Source organism: Rhyacophila brunnea, unplaced genomic scaffold (assembly GCF_057557595.1).
Source record: "Rhyacophila brunnea isolate RB1 unplaced genomic scaffold, BYU_Rbru_1.0 scaffold_23, whole genome shotgun sequence".
NCBI lineage: Eukaryota > Metazoa > Arthropoda > Insecta > Trichoptera > Rhyacophilidae > Rhyacophila > Rhyacophila brunnea.
This window is the reverse complement of record NW_028232893.1, coordinates 30314872-30331936: the sequence shown is the minus strand read 5'-3', so window position 1 is coordinate 30331936 and position 17065 is coordinate 30314872. Positions and strand designations below refer to the sequence as shown.

The 17065-nt window shown below is 33.8% G+C and overlaps 1 protein-coding gene across 4 annotated transcripts in view; it reads left to right on the top strand.

The window, feature by feature from the left end:
* The first annotated feature begins 4870 nt into the window (after nt 1–4870).
* The window catches only part of LOC147069843 (acidic phospholipase A2 PA4-like), a 54748-nt gene continuing 42553 nt past the window's right edge, over nt 4871–17065 (top strand). Inside the window, exons 1-2 of one of the 4 annotated variants that reach the window (XM_085950409.1) lie at nt 4871–4942; nt 6285–6475. The gene's annotated coding sequence lies outside the window, so the exon portion shown is untranslated. The other 3 variants (XM_085950411.1, XM_085950408.1, XM_085950410.1) reach the window with 3 other exon arrangements.

Below are 17065 nucleotides of genomic sequence, written 5' to 3'. Positions count from 1 at the left end.
TTGTGTATAAAATAGACACACAGGATACATTGGATTTATCCGACCATGTCCGATCCTAATAAGATCATATTAATATGGGCCTTCACAGCGTGTGGGTTTTTATTACCTGATTTTTTTTTACGAGAATTGGATATCAGCGACTTGCTCAACCTATTAGGCCATGGCCTCCAGGCTAGAATATTTGGCGCCCCCTACCTATCACTAAAGTCAAAGGCAGGGTGACGATCTTCGGATCTACAGTGGTGTATTCCAAATAGTGTTCGAGGTAAAATTTTGGTTATTTTTTATCGTTTTTTTGTATTTTTAATACACCCACTTGAATTATGGAGTTATCGATATTGACAAACAATAATCGAAAATTGCATCGCACAACCACATAAGTTTGATTGTCATCATGCTTTAAGTAAAATAGCGCCGCAGTCTACATTTTTTACTATTATTGCAATTTTGTGATGTGTGTTTATCTCACTTGACTGGTTGATCCGCCAGGCCGGGCCCCCAGGCTAGAGCCATGTCATCCCCCCTTGTGGGGGCCATGATTAGGTCCATAGACTCAAATACAAATTGAAAAACAATATGTGTATTCGCCAGACCCAGGATTCGAACCTGGGAGCCACGACACTATAATTGTATTTATATACAACATTTGTGCCATTCGATAAAGGATTGAATACTAATAAAACTATATAAGAGTTAAATAAAAACTGCATTTTTTCGAAATACGAGTCTTGTATCAGGCCGAAGACATTATAATAAATGCAAGAAAAATTTGTTACACATAGTAATGTCACAATATTCATATTAACGTTAAATATCAATATGAAAAAAATGTATCACTGATAGATTACCCATCTTTTATAGCACAAAGATCCTCAAACAGTGGTGTCATATAAAATAGATTTAATCAAATAATTTAAGCACAAAAATTAATAAGGATTTTGATATATAATTATGCTTGAATGATTATTTAATGTAGCATTTAATGCATTGGACCATGGCCCTCACATCCTGAGGCGGGCCCCCCTACCTATCGCTAAGGGTAAAGGCAGTGTGACGCACTGTAGTAGAGTTTTCCAAATGGTGTACGCGGTAAAATTAAGGTGTATTTTTAGCGATTTTTTGTATTTTTAATATGTAAATTATTTGAATTATGGAGTTATCGAAGATATGCACACAGTTAAAAATTGCATCTTACAACCAAATATTTAAAATTATTAATAACAGTGACGTAAAATAGCGCCGCAGGCGACTTTTTTTACTATTAGAGCAAATTTGTGATCTGTGTTTATCTTAGTTATCTGAGTCGACTCGTGACGCCGGGCCCTTCCTGAGCCCAGGCCCCCGGGCTAGAGCCCTGTCAGCCCCACCTTGTGGGGTCCATGCATTGGACACTCTTAGGTATTGGGTAGACCGAGACTTTACTTGGTAAAGATTGTGGTGAGGAGCACTAGGCTGGTGCTGGTGAACAAAAGGAGGATGCGAGCGGAAAACTAAGTATCGTGGTCAGTGTTGCCAACTGTCGTTGACAAAAACATGTCAGACAGGATATGAAAACAAGCTATTTGGTAGGAAAAAAACGCTAGATTTTGTGAAAATAAATTTTCAAGTAAAGTATTCTACCAAGAACTAAGTCAATACAGTTGCTTTCGCGTATCGCAAAATTTCGATAGGTACATGTAAATACCACAAATTTTAACAGACATATATTTTTAAATTAACAACAAATACCTATATTGCGTCAATGGGGTACATGTATCGTTTCATGTTTGAAGACAAGAGTTTCTTTCTTGTATTACAGACAAGAGAAATAAAGAACATACCTTTTAGAACATATATAATTTTGAAAAACACTTTCTGAGAGAATATATTATAACCAATAGAAAAAATCTTTTTTGAAAAAAAGTAAGCCAACCAGACGGGGAATCGAACTCCGTATCTCCCAGGTTTACGCCCTGATCCATGCATTACCACTATGCTACGAGGTGACATACTAATTGCGACAAATTTTAACTATTGGTCAATTTTAATACCTACTCATCAGTGCTCTTCCAAATCAAGCTACTTTTTTCTATTGGTTATAATATATTCTCTCAGAAAGTGTTTTTCAAAATTATATATGTTCAATAATCAGAATGATATATTCTTAAATCTTGTGAATTATTCGTTGAATAAAATAAATAGTTAATTATACCTTTTAGAATTTAGATAAATTGATGTTAAAGTATTATTTTAAATACGCGGAGATTCGGAATAAAATACGAAAACATTAAATAATGCATGAAATTGTTTCATCGTGTTTTGTTTCTCACTAATAGGTACTAATAGGTGCCGACCTATCTGCATTAAGTATTTGATAGTCAGAGATTTGCTGCGCATGAAAATAAATAAACTAAATATCAAGCGTTTCTTCAACATATTTAAACCTGTTGGAGGCATAAAAAAACGCTAGTTTAAACGCCACAAGCCAGATGCATTTTTTACAAGCTAGATTCTTATCGAAAAATGCTACATCTGGCAACGCTAATCGTGGTGGCGGAGAATTGAGTAGGGCAAGGTGTGATTTAGATTAGGCATGTCCAACTTCAAATAGACTGTGATCTACTATCCAATATAAAAACTAGCGGTGAGCTACCATTTGAATTCTTCAACTTAAACAAGCGTATTATGTTTGGCAAAAGAACACTGGTCTTTTACTCAATTAATTTTCAATTAAAAAAATGTTTTCTTTTGGCACTCATTGTAAGTACCCATCGCCAAAGTATTAACCAACTGTGAGAGCCTATCTCTATTACATCGCTAACCCTTGTCTGCTTCCTTATCCACTCATTCCTCTTTTTGTCCTTTCGCGGTATGCCCAGCATGCACCTATCCATACCACGTTGTGCTACTCTGAGTTTCTGGATCTCTCTTTTACTTAGGGTCCATGTTTCACACGCATATGTCATCACGGGAAGCACACACTGGTTGAAAACTTTGCGCTTTAGGCACAGTGGAAGGTCACTTTTGAAGATATTATTCAGGCGGCCAAAAGCACTCCAGCCTAGCTTTACTCTGCGAACAATTTCATCAAATATACATCCATCTATAGACACTTGTTGTCCCAGATAGATGTAGCTTTTCACCTGTTCGAGCTGAGTGCCATTGATGAGGATGTCTTTTTGGCCTGAAAAGCAGTTGAACATGACTTTCGTCTTTGTTACATTTATTTTCAAACCTACTTTGTTGCTTACTTCAGCGAGTTCCTGCATTCTGCTTTGGAGGTCTTCTGAGTCTTGCGAGAAAATTACTATGTCATCGGCAAAGCGCAGATGACTCAGGTATTCTCCATTTATGGGGATCCCTTTGTCATTCCAGTCAAGTTGCCTGAATAAGTCTTCAAGGGTAGCTGTAAATAGTTTAGGTGAGATTGTATCACCTTGTCGGACTCCTTTGCTGATAGGAAATCTGCGCGATGGTTTATGGAGATTTACAGATGCTGTTGCGCTACTGTATATATTATTGAAAATAATTATATATCGCCCAGGGATTCCTTGTTTTCTGAGTGCGTCGAGTATTGAACATTTCTTTATCGAATCAAACGACTTCTTTCTTCTTTATTAAAAGCCTTAAATGGAGATGGGCTGGACACATAGCTCGAAGAAGAGACAATCGTTGGACAAATCTAGTCATCCAGTGGTATCCAAGAAGTACAAAACGTCCACAAGGTAGACCTAGAGGCCGCTGGATCGATGAAATGATAAAGTTCTGCGAAAGTACGTGGCAATTCAATGCACAGGACTGAAAGAAGTGGAAGCAACTTGAAGAGGCCTTCATCCAGCAGTGGATAGATTCAGGCTGATGATGATGATGATGATGATGATAGCCTATCACACGACGCTACAAGGAAACTACACCTGACTTTAAAGCGCGAGAATTCACATCTTCTCTTTCTTTCACTTCTGCCAGTAGTCGTGAGTGGTGGAATACGAATCAAGCGATACGACGAGGTCACGCGAGCTTTCTCATAGTTAGTTCGTTTGAAAACTGCTTCCATTTACATTGGTTAAGGGAATACAAATAAGAATGGTAAATTCTTTCCCCTCAAAATGACAATTAAATCATATTCTATTACGATTGAATGTACATATAAATATTTATGTCAGAAAGATTTGACTAAAAACGACTATTTTTTTTTTTAATTTGGATACATTTTGACTTATAGAAAAAGATTCGCCACCCCTAACCTCCCCCATACCTAATAACAACGAAATTCACCAATAAATATACGTACGAGGTATTGTCAAATTTCGTTAATATCAACAACCATCTTTTCTAATTTTTGTTTCAAGGTATTAACAATATGTACCTATATATTTACCTTTCTCTTTAAATTTTAGTTAAAGTTTGTAATTAAACTATGTTTACTGAATAATGTATATTCAATAAAGAATGATATATTCTTAAAGCTTGTTTATTATGCATTGAATAAAACTACCCATTTGACAGTATGTACCGTCGGTCAGTTGGGTCGGCCCTCGTAGCACAGTGAGTAAGGCGCTGGCCTTTCATCCGGGGGCTCCGGGTTCGATGCCAGTGAGGTCACAATACATGCATGTGATTTTCTCAAAGTCTAGGTGTTTGTGATCGTTTCTCTTATATTACTAGATACACTACTGCTCCTCTACATTACTATCATTGTGCCTCATAGCGTAATTCATAAATCATAGTATCTGTCCACTTCTCGTGTATTATAAAAATGAAAAAATATTTTCTGGAACCGCGCGTAAAACATTTTTACAATCACTGTTATGATGATATTCATTCATGAAATAATCGCCTGTGTTAAGCTCAAAGTAGTTCTGATTGTGAAGAGTCAGTTTCGCGATCAATCCAGCTCTGAACGGTTGTACATCTTCCGCAACCAGAATTAATTAACCTCACTTGCAATCAAAAATATTAACCGGTACAACTATTTTTCGACAAAATTGTGACAGCCTTTACAATAGTATTTTTTATTATTTTTCAAAGTGTGAGCTTTCCTTTAATTCAAATAAAATAAACAATTAGATTATTTTTGTATAATATTAAAGGTTTAATATTACTATACTAAATACAATAAACTTAATACACCTATCTGTGGACTTTGATCAACTAATGATAAGTGCAACACTGATTTATATGTTTCATTGGATTAGTTTTAACCCGTAATTTCACCATGTTAATCACAAAAAGCAATAGTTAAAACTATCATTATTTCAATAGTTTTGATTGACCAATAATAGAAGAACTCACAAAACTGTATATATATCTCGTATTTACCAATTTTTCACTTATAATTATTAGTTGTCCAAAGATCAAAGATATTATAATAAAAGTGCCTAAATAGTTAATCTATATAATTTAATCGGTAACTATTTAGACAACGACAACAACGTTTTTATATGCGGACGAAACCGGTGTTAATCATTGTTCAATTGAACGAATTAATAATTACAAAACATTTTATTTAAATTACTGACAAAGAATTTATTTAGTAGAATTCCATTTTACAATAGTGTAATACTCAGCTATTTGAATATAATACAATACTTTATTATGAAGACTAAATAGGTCGATATATTATATTCTTGATAATGGTGTTACAGCCGAAATATGTAGCTATAAACTACATTATTTGTAGAATTCAAAATTATTATATTTTTATTTACGTTTAAAATCCAACGATACCTACAAAGTAGTTAAATAATTAAATAAAATTAAAATCAAAGATTATTTTAAATGTTATATCATCTTCTGACATTCTGATAGAGATTTAGATACCATTTTTAAGAGCCGAAAATTAAAAGGATTATAGTAATCTAGTAATTAATATACCTAGTAGATATATTTCACAAATCTCTGATCAATTATTAATATATATATACTTAAGTGTTAATATTTATTTATATTTAGTAATGTTTCACTTATAAGTTAAGCAAACGTATTCAAATTAAATACATTTCTGACATAATACTGTGTACGCATTCGTTCTTGTAGTGAAATCCAATGTTAGAAATAAAATACTTATAAATTTGTATACGACGTAGTGATTAAACCCTTTTTCACGCATATGTAGTAAAGTTAAAACTGCTATATGTCATTTGTACTTCTTTAATCCTTGGCGTCTCAGTTGTATAATAACAAAACACTTTTTACTATAAAACAAAATAATACCTAATTCGTATAGTTTCACGAAGTTTGAAGATATGTTTTTTTTTTTATAAAAAAGCCTTGAATAATCAAATAACACAGTTGCTTCTGATTAGCATAACCAAATATAGTGATTAAACTAAATAATATTTAAACTATTCAAAAGTATTATAAAATTGCTAAGAATAGTTGAAATACTATAACTTTACAGCTTAAAATCAAGTGGTGAAAAATTTGACGTCAGTAATCTAATATTGAGTTAAACACCTTCCTAAGTGTAAAGCTTTTTGGATATCATTTAGTACAGGTGAGTCTTTATCGTTTTTTGTGTAGTGTTTTACTTTAAAGTTTGTCATATTTTTTTGTTGACTAAATTAACCCTGAACTTGAAATGGAGCGCGTCATGCATCATGGACATATCGTAGTAACCGCTGAAATTGGCGGAATGCATTTTGGCTCCGTATTTCTCAAACCACATGCGTACTGTATAACAATATGAAAATCTTAATTAGAAGAAAAATCTTGAGGATAAAAAAACGAAAGAGAATTCTTCTTTTTCTTCCTTGACTATATTTGCTTCTCAGTTCTCTCTCTCTCTCTCTCTGGACACCATACGACATCTCCAAGAATTCATGTCGCTAGTCAGCCTTCTTTCGTCTTCTCAAGTCATGCCAACATCTCGTAGCTTTACTGTGTACACTCAACAGGTGATATTTAAATTCAGCGCTCGAAATGAGCCGGAACGCACGTGAAATTCTCAAGACAACCGCTCCGTCTCGTGGAAAAATTAAAAAAGGGCAGTCTGTTTCGGAAATTTATTTATTTATTTATAAAAGACACATTGAGCACATAAAAAAATATTAATTCAAGACGTTCACAACACGACATTTAGAATAAAAAGTACAGGTACTTAAATCAACTTAGTAGAGGAAAAAAAACAAAGCAAAAAATAATTTTATAGCAAAAGAAATTAAATTAAAAAAAAACAACAATAATTCAATAAATACAAAGTAAACATTAAAATAGAATTTTAAAAACAAAATACATAATGCACCGCTAAAAATGTCTACATCTCTAGGGAGTGCATTGACCAGCCGCACAGACCTCGCTATTGGTACTTGGTGAGCCTGACACAAGGAAACGGCTGTATCAGACATACTTATTTGCTTTCATTGAATTTAGAATACAATTTTCAGATGGTGCTGGTTAGTTTTTAAATTCATTTAAACCCTGCTTAAACCAAAACATAATAGTTTAGGTTATACTACGGGCGATCCGTCAAAAATAATGTACACTTTTTCAGCTATACATACTTATTTGTTTTCGTTGAATAAGGAATACAATATATTACAGATAAAGTTGGTTTGTTTTTTAAAATTCATTAAACCCTGCCCCAGCCAAACCATAATCAATAAAAACATCCTTCTATCTAAAATTATGTATGGTTTAATGGTATAATTTTAGATAATTTATGGGTAAACGAACATTTATAGACTGTTATCTACTATGGCTTGAATTAGGCAGGGTTTAATAGAATTTTAAAACGAACTAAAGCTATCTATACATTGGCGTCTTAGTTCAATGAAAACATAGATACTTATACGTTTTACTGAGAAAGTTTAGTGGGCATTGTTTATGTCTGATCTTAACAGCCTACCTCCACGCTTCATCACTAGGTAATATAACATAAAAACTCGCACATTTTAATATTTTGGGAAAATTATCGAGCGCTCCGGTTCGTAAACTTGTCTGTTCGAGCGCTGTAATTTAAGTCTTCTGGCACGTCGAAATTCTGTTGGTTTGAAGAATATGCAAATAAGAGGGATAGAAAATTGTTCTATGGAAATACAATAATCATTAATTCCTTAATTTACTGTGTTGTTGTGGACCTTAATAGTGTCACAGGTCTATCCATTGCCTAAGGCAGTGATGGCGAACATATGGCACGCATGCCACTAGTGGCACGCGAGATGATTTTGCACGGCACGCGAATGTTTTTTGTTGAAGAGAAAAAAATAGATATAATATTTTTTTATATATGAGGAAAAGCTTTACTAATAATTAATATATTTTACGTAACTATATACTATTAAAAAATGATAAAAATATAGTCATGCGTATTTTAGGTTTTTATTAATATATTTACCAATAATGTTGTTTACAAGAAATGAAAAAAATCATTCATAAATGACAGATCGCACTGTATAAAAAATAGCAGGCAGATACTTGTTATTGCATTGAGCTACTTTACGAGCTGTTTGTTGGCGAATTTACAATCTGCCTGTAAAGTCGCCCAGTGTAATAATTGAACAAGCTAACAAGCAGATTGTAAACAATCTACAGATAAAAGTTGAAAGCCGGTCAACTTTACACGCTACACACCGGCGTCTGCGCAGTAGAGCGTAGTAGCAACCTCCCGGTAAAAAAACGAACTACGTTCTGTCAAAATAGTCGCTGGCTTGTGGCTTCTCAGCGAATGGAAAGTTTTGTGTGTCATTATGACAATCGCAGTAGCTGAATCGCCTGCTTTTAAATTCGCCAACAAACAGCTCGTAAAGTAGCTCAATGTAATTGACGCTTAAGTGAAACGGCAAATAATTTTCAACAGTATGTGGAACGAAATTGCGCACTCGTCGCCAATCGGAGACTGGCAGTCGAGGTGTGAGCACGTCAATTTGTTTTCTGAATTTGATCGATTTACAATAATTTTACAATGCTTGAAACCTAATAATACACAAGAATTCAATTATATTTTTTGAACGTTTTAATAGAATTCTTATAACTATTTTTCCCTATGAAAAATTGCTCTCTACGTCAGACAGTCAAAAAATAATAATTGGGAAATTTTGGTACGCGTACGTAAAAAGGTTTGCGAACCCTGACCTAAGGCATCAGATAACATTTTACCACGTTTTTATTAGCTCGTAATCTTGTTTCTCCGGTACAAATTTTTTCTTGTTTGTCCAAGATTTTTAACTAACTTCCCGACTAGTTAGACGTTAATTGAATATTTTAGAACATGACGACAATGCATTATTTTAATACTTTTGACCATAAGCAGAATTGAATTCATTTTCAGTTAATTCTGTTTTGTATGTTTCGGAAAAAAATTCGTTAAAAGTAATAAATATTTACTACTCACTATTATTGGTTGCTAAGTGGGTCCTATCAACTAAATTATTAATATATACGTGCGTTACTATGAAATGTCAAAATGACATTTCTGTATCCTATAATATTTATTCAGTATTTCTGTCAAGTACAATAAAATGTATTTATTAATACATAGAATTGCCAAGTTTATATTATGATTCAACAGAAAATTTAAAAACGTGGTATATAAAAGTTCTTTTCATCTTGTAATTATTTCATTCGTAGATTTGTTTGGATTGACGTCTGCATTCTTCACCGAGAGACGAATTATTTATTGCGTTGCTCGTAAAACATTTTTTTTACAACCGTTGCGCAACGCATCAAGCCACAAACGGAGATGTGATAACATTAGATTAGACGGAAACTACTAATCAAAAGGTGCGATCGCTGTAATAAAAAACAAGACGAATCGATCGACATTTCGATTTTAAAACTCCATGCAACTGGGCCAATTAGTGATGGGCCGTATTTGTATAGTCTCGGTTAGACTTTTATAGTCCATGGTTACATATAAGTTGTACGTATGCAGTTTTATAGACTATGAGAAGGCGTTTGATTCGATAAAGAAATGTTCAATACTCGACGCACTCAGAAAACAAGGAATCCCTGGGCGCTATATAAATATTTTCAATAATATATACAGTAGCGCAACAGCATTTGTCAATCTCCATAAACCATCGCGCAGATTTCCTATCAGCAAAGGAGTCCGACAAGGTGATACAATCTCACCTAAACTATTTACAGCTACCCTTAAAGACTTATTCAGGCAACTTGACTGGAATGACAACGGGATCCCCATAAATGGAGAATACCTGAGTCATTTGCGCTTTGCCGATGACATAGTAATTTTCTCGCAAGTCTCAGAAGACCTCCAAAGCAGAATGCAGGAACTCGCTGAAGTAAGCAACAAAGTAGGTTTGAAAATAAATGTAATAAAGACGAAAGTCATGTTCAACTGCTTTGCAGGCCAAAAAGAGATCCTCATCAATGGCACTCAGCTCGAACAGGTGAAAAGCTACATCTATCTGGGACAACAAGTGTCTATATATGGATGTATATTTGATGAAATTGTTCGCAGAGTAAAGCTAGGCTGGAGTGCTTTTGGCCACCTGAATAATGTCTTCAAAAGTGACCTTCCACTGTGCCTAAAGTGTTCAACCAGTGTGTGCTTCCCGTGGTCACATATGCGTGTGAAACATGGATCCTAAGTAAAAGAGAGATCCAGAAACTTAGAGTAGCACAACGTGGAATGGAGAGGTGCATGCTGGGCCTAACGCGAAAGGACAAAATGAGGAATTAGTGTATAAGGAAGCAGACAAGGGTTTGCGATGTAATAGAGTTTATTAAAAGCCTTAAATAGAGATGGGCTGGACACATAGCTCGAAGAAGAGACAATCGTTAGACAAATCTAGTCATCCAGTGGTATCCAAGAAGTACGAAACGTCTGCAAGGTAGACCTAGAGGCCTCTGGATCGATGAAATGATAAAGTTCTGCGGAAGGACGTGGCAACGCAATTCACAGGACCGAGAGAAGTGGAAGAAGCTTGAAGAGGCCTTCATATAGCAGTGGATAGATTCAGGCTGATGATGATGATGATGATGGTGACTGTTCCAATTAGATTAACCCTAACCTAACCTAGTAAATACATCTCATAAAATTCGCCATATATTGTAGCATATGTACAAATATACTCCACGGTGAAATGTTCAACGAAGAACTCGTCATTTAATTAAATGTTTCACGTACTGCGGCGCACGAATAAGTGAAATAAAGTGAACTTTTTACGTACAAATTTCCGGATACGTACCATGAGCATGTCGTGGCTACCAGTGGCGAGGGGTGGAGGTAGGCTGTTAAGATTCGACATTAATAGTGCAAACTAAACTATATCAGTTATACTTATTAATTGTTTTCATTGACCTAAGAATACAATAATTCACAGATGGTGCTGGTTAGTTTTTAAAATTCGATTAAACCATGTGTAAACAAAACCATAATAGTATATATTATATGCTATGGGGAATCAGATAAAAATAGTGCACACTTTTTCAGTCAAACTTATTTGTTTTCGTTGAATTAACAATACATATTACAGATGGTACTAGTTAGTTTTTTAAAATTGCATTAAGGGCGGACGTGCTAACCTAACGTACTAAGCTAACCTAACGTGCGTACCCAACCGATTTTTTTTAAACGGCACATGTTCAAACACGCGCGTTAACGTCATTTTACTCCCTATTTCAATTATAGTTTGTCAATTTATGGCTACGGCCGTATGCTGTAGCTTAACCACTGGGGAATGCCAAAAGAAATGGCGTATTTCAAATAAACACTATCTTATTCTTAGGTCAATAATTATTATAAAGCAATCATTATTCGTAGGATGTTTATCACACTTGAATGGTCAAAGACATAGCTTATAATTAGTATCTTTAGAATTATCTTCAAATGTGTTACTCTTGCCCATTTTTTGAATAATAAAATGCCTAATTCTTGTCAAATTTGGGATCACAGAGATTATCAATATAATTTTTTATCGTAAATATTTCACTATAATAATGTCGATATAAATTATACTGATGGTTTCATAAATGCGTTTAAAAATTAATAAATGTAAAAAATCGTAACACCACTGCACATTTATGTACTGAAATATGACTATATTATTATTCTAAAACATTAGAGCGAGAGGTTTAAAAGAATACTATTTTATGTAATAAAAATACTTTATGCAGTCATCAAATGTTTAAAATAAATATAAAGGATAATAAGGCTTCAAAATTATATAAATATATTATCTACAACATTTAAGGTATGTCCAGGATCATGCTTTGAAAATAGAACAAAAGCTCCATTTTGACATACGCTGAGCATGTCCCCCTTAAAAACCATAATATATATAAAATATTCTTCTATCTATAAAATATCTAAAATTATGTTTGTATGTTATGTATTAATGGCATAATTTTAGATATTTTATAGATAAATGAATATTTTTTACTATTATCTACTATTAATTAGAGTCGGCAAAATTTTATATCACACACTATCGACACTACATATTGTAGTCTTAGTTCAATGAAAACAAATACGGTTTTGATTGACAAAGTTTGTGTGCACTATTTACGTCGAATATTAATAGTCTACCTCCACCCTTCGCCACTGGTGTCTACCATATTATATTACTAGTCTGATATAAAATCGTGCCATCGTGCAATAATATAACATTGTGGACATAACAAACCAAAATTCAGGACGTTCACAACATGAGATTTACGGTTACATGTAAATTGTACGTAAAACATTACACCGTAGCACAATTATTCGCCGTGAGGTTTCTGTCGGAAAGAGATGACTGTATACTATACGGTCTCCAATTTTATTAGATTCAATATGAACATTAATTCAATTTTCATAACCGATTTTGGCAAGATTTATGAATTCAAGAATGAAACCCTAACCAGTATATTGACTATTTGCAGAATTTGTTTCCTGCTGGCATCTTGTAAAGTGTAAACAGACAAGAACCGTGTTTTATTTAGACATGAATTTTATGTCAGTACTATACGCCAAAAAAAGGTTGGACGGTCTTTAAAATACGACCATATATTTCCGATACAACATTTCCCGGTGAAGTACAGCAAACTGCATAACTACAATTTTTTGGACACAAAGATTTACATTATAATGAATATTACCCTTACAGGAGAGAAGGAGATTTTTTTTTTAAACGCGTTAACAATTTTACACAGTAAAATAAAATTTCAAAAACAAAATTCACATCACATCGTTGGAAATATCTGTCTTTATGAAGCGCGTTGACTGGTCTTGCACCCATCGCTAATTGTGCCTGATAGGCTTGACTCGAGGAAACAGTTCTGGCCCAGAATAGGCCATGGCTGCGACCACGTTGGTAATTGACAGGAGCATATAAATTTCTATTCATTAGGACGCCAGAATTGGAAACCATCCCTCGTGATAGCAGTCAAAATATATCAATGACCTGCGAGATTCAAGAGAGTGAAAAGTGAGCATGCCTTGTAGAAAGGCAGTCGGAAAGTGATCGTCGTCTAACAATCCAATAATTTTACATCATATAAGAGAAAATGTAGTTTAAAACTTAGCAGGGAAGCACTGCTTCAATGAATACGAAACAAATGTTTTAGAGCGGAATGCAGAAACATTTGTCATAACTAAAATTTCCTTAGCAGAAAACACTATGCGGAAACATTGTCCTTGGTTAAGATCATTTATATTGAAAATATTTAAATATTCTCTTTCCTGTAGTTTAGGTAAATTATTTTATAATTGTTAAACGATGACAAAAATATGACAACTGCATTTTATAAACGCAATAACTATAAATACATAATAATATTTAATTATAATACTCTTATGTTTCCTTTATAAGTCATTATACGTGATTCCACAGGCACCGCAAGATATTTTTTTAACATGGTAACACTAGCGTCAAGTGTCATTTTATCAATGGGCATCTTGTATTTCTGCGGGTTGGCGTATAAAAGTAAAATAATATTCTGCAAGTACATGCCAAACGAATTAACACCATCAATATCCATATTGAGATACATTGTTAAATGAATTTGAGTGTATGGACTGTTTTATAGACATGCGAATTTATTTTGACAGCAGCTGTCAGTGGTAAGTGGTAATACAGAAGGGGGCGTGTTCATAACAAAAGTAGTCTATGGTTATGGATTCCTTAACTCTATACTCAGGATTGTCTATAGTTAAGTCATGTTTTTCGGCGACTTATCCTTAGGATCGAAATCTTAGATTGTGCATGCCGCTCTTAGCTCATTCATGCTTTATACAACGACTGACGGACAGGTGTATTTAATCGATTCCTTTGTGTCCAACCTTCAAACAGTATAGTTCATAAATCACAAACAATGCGGTTAAATAACTACATCGCGTGGTCGCCGTATTAAGTCATATGTAATAAATTTAAATAATTTGTAATTACAACCTACAATATAATGTCATATAAAATATATACAGAGTACGCCATATTGACCTAGAGCAGAGGTAGTCAACCTGGTCCCTACCGCCCAGTAGTGGGCGTTCCAGCTTTCATCGTGGGCGGTAGGAGTTTTAAAAACATTTTCATTATATTTTTATAAAATAAGTTTAGTTCGCAGTGACACTAAACTGCGCAAACTTAGCGAAAGTCTGACATAAAGTATTTGGTAAGTAATTATTATTATATGCTTTAACTTGCTGTAATTCTGCTTTATAAATTTTATAAAGTAAAGTTACTTCCCTACTTTATAAATCACGATTACTGTGGAACCGTTGGGCGGTTAGAAAATTTTACTACTAACAGAGATACGAAAGTGGGCGGTAGGTATAAAAAGGTTGACTACCCCTGACCTGAGATAAAGCCCAAGTACTCCACCAAAATTACACAAGCAATGACACCAAACAAATACACATAATATAATAGCGTTTAATTCAGTGGCGAATGCTGGAGGTAGGCTATTAATATCCGACATAAATAGTGGACACTAAACTTTGTCAGTCATACGTATTTGTTTTCATTGAACTAAGACTACAATTTGCAGATAGTGTTAGTTAGTTTAAAAAAAAACAATGAAATCTTGCCTAAACCAAACCATAATAGTGTTGTTATGCTATGGGCGATCCGATAGAAATAGTGCACACTTTTCAATCATACCACTTATTTGTTTTCGTTGAATTTAGAATACATATTACTTATGGTGTTGGTTAGTTTTTTTCTATTCACCAAGCTCTGCATAAGCCAAATCATAATAGATACAAAATATACTTTCTATCTATAAAATATCCAAAATTATGTATGACGTAATGGGATAATTTTGTTTATTTTATAGATAGACAAATATTTTTTGACTATTGTCTATTATGGTTTGATTTAGGAAGGGTTAAATTGAATTTTATAAACTCACCACCACTGACCGCAAATTGTAGTATTAGTTCAATGAAAACTAATACGAATGACTGACAAAGTTTATTGAACACCATTTATGTCACCCACGATTGCTGAGCGGTTTAAGCGTCGGCCTATAGCGTCATGGGTCTCAGGTTTGAATCCTGGGTCTGGCAAGTACACATATTGTTTTTTAATTTGTGTATGGGTCAGAGTATGAACCTAATAGGTTGAGCAAGTGACTGACATCCATTTCGCGTAAAAACAAAATCTGTTAATACAAACCTCCACTCTGTGAAGGCCCGTACGATCTTATTAGGATCGGACATGGTCGGGGGGGTTTATGTCGAATCTTAACAGCTTAATTGTTCCGAGTGACATCCGCGCTATTTTTGGAGCAATAAATATGATTAACACGTCTAGTTGATTCTAATGGGATACATTTGTAATCAAGTAAGACGTGTTAACTGTGCTAACAATTATTGTAGATAGTAGCCTTGTTTATAGAATTGCTCCGAGTAGCAATAAAAAGAATGGAAACGTCTTAATTATTTAGAATAGCAGTGGGTCTATCCTATACTTATCACTTATCGACCGCTAAAGTGATAGTGATAAATATTATCAAACTTAGGGTAGGTTTGTATTAGCACTTATTGTAACATTTACAATACGTTGATTGTATATGTTGCAATAAGTGATATATTATTTTAACAGCAGCAAGAGAAGTGCTGTTAAAATATAACACTTATTGCAACAATACAACCAACTTAGTGTAGGTAATTGTTACAATAAGTACCAATACTTTGATACAAACCTACCCTAAGTTTGATAATATTTATCACTTTAGCGGTCGATAAGTATAGAATATACCCACAGGATGGTGACGTTTTCTGGAGAAGGCAAAGATCCGCCAAGGATTGTTTAACCAAGAACTAGAATAAATCAAATCATACACAACACAGTGCAGTGTATTTTACTATTGATAATAAGAGAAAATGTACGTAATAACATGACAATGAATTAATTAGGTAATTATCTCGCAATTAATTATTGTCATTTACAAAAACCCACAATTAAATAACAAAATTATCGTCTGCAATCTTGAGTGAAAATATAATATGACTAAGTAGGCGCAATTAAAAATCTTGAAATTTTGGTTTTCATGCACTAATTACAGCTAATTTCCACGACTTTGATAACGTGCAAGTAATTCTTCGAAATGAATTTCTGTGTTAATATTATTATCAAAATAAAATATCTTTAATTCCCCAAGTACACACGCATCTATTTTTAGAATTCTGCAAAAATTAATATAATATTTAATGCAGTTGCAATTTTCTTTCTTGAGCCACGGTAGCATAAAATTGCCTGAAGGAAATTAACGTGGGACAAAAATTCGTCACATCAAATATCACAACATCGATTACTGAATAATCGATACGTATTTTTGAAGTTATACTTCTTTAGACGCGTTTAGAAAATCAGATCAGAGTGTATTTTTGGCGTGTGACATGTAACACATAATTTATTTTTTCACACAAAAAAAACACACTCGATTGGATTCGAACTAACGATTGTTCGGTTATCACCCGAACGCACAACCATTACGCCACAGAATGATACTGCAATCGTGAAGATTATACAATATATAGTTTAGATTTGTTCCGTTGCTAGGCAGCGAATTTATTATTGTCGGCTATTTGCAATTCCTTACGTAAACAAACTATTAAACGTCACAGTGACAGTTGTTACTTTAAAAATAAAAATAACGATGAATACAGTGCTCGAAATGGAAAATTTCACGAACAGGAACG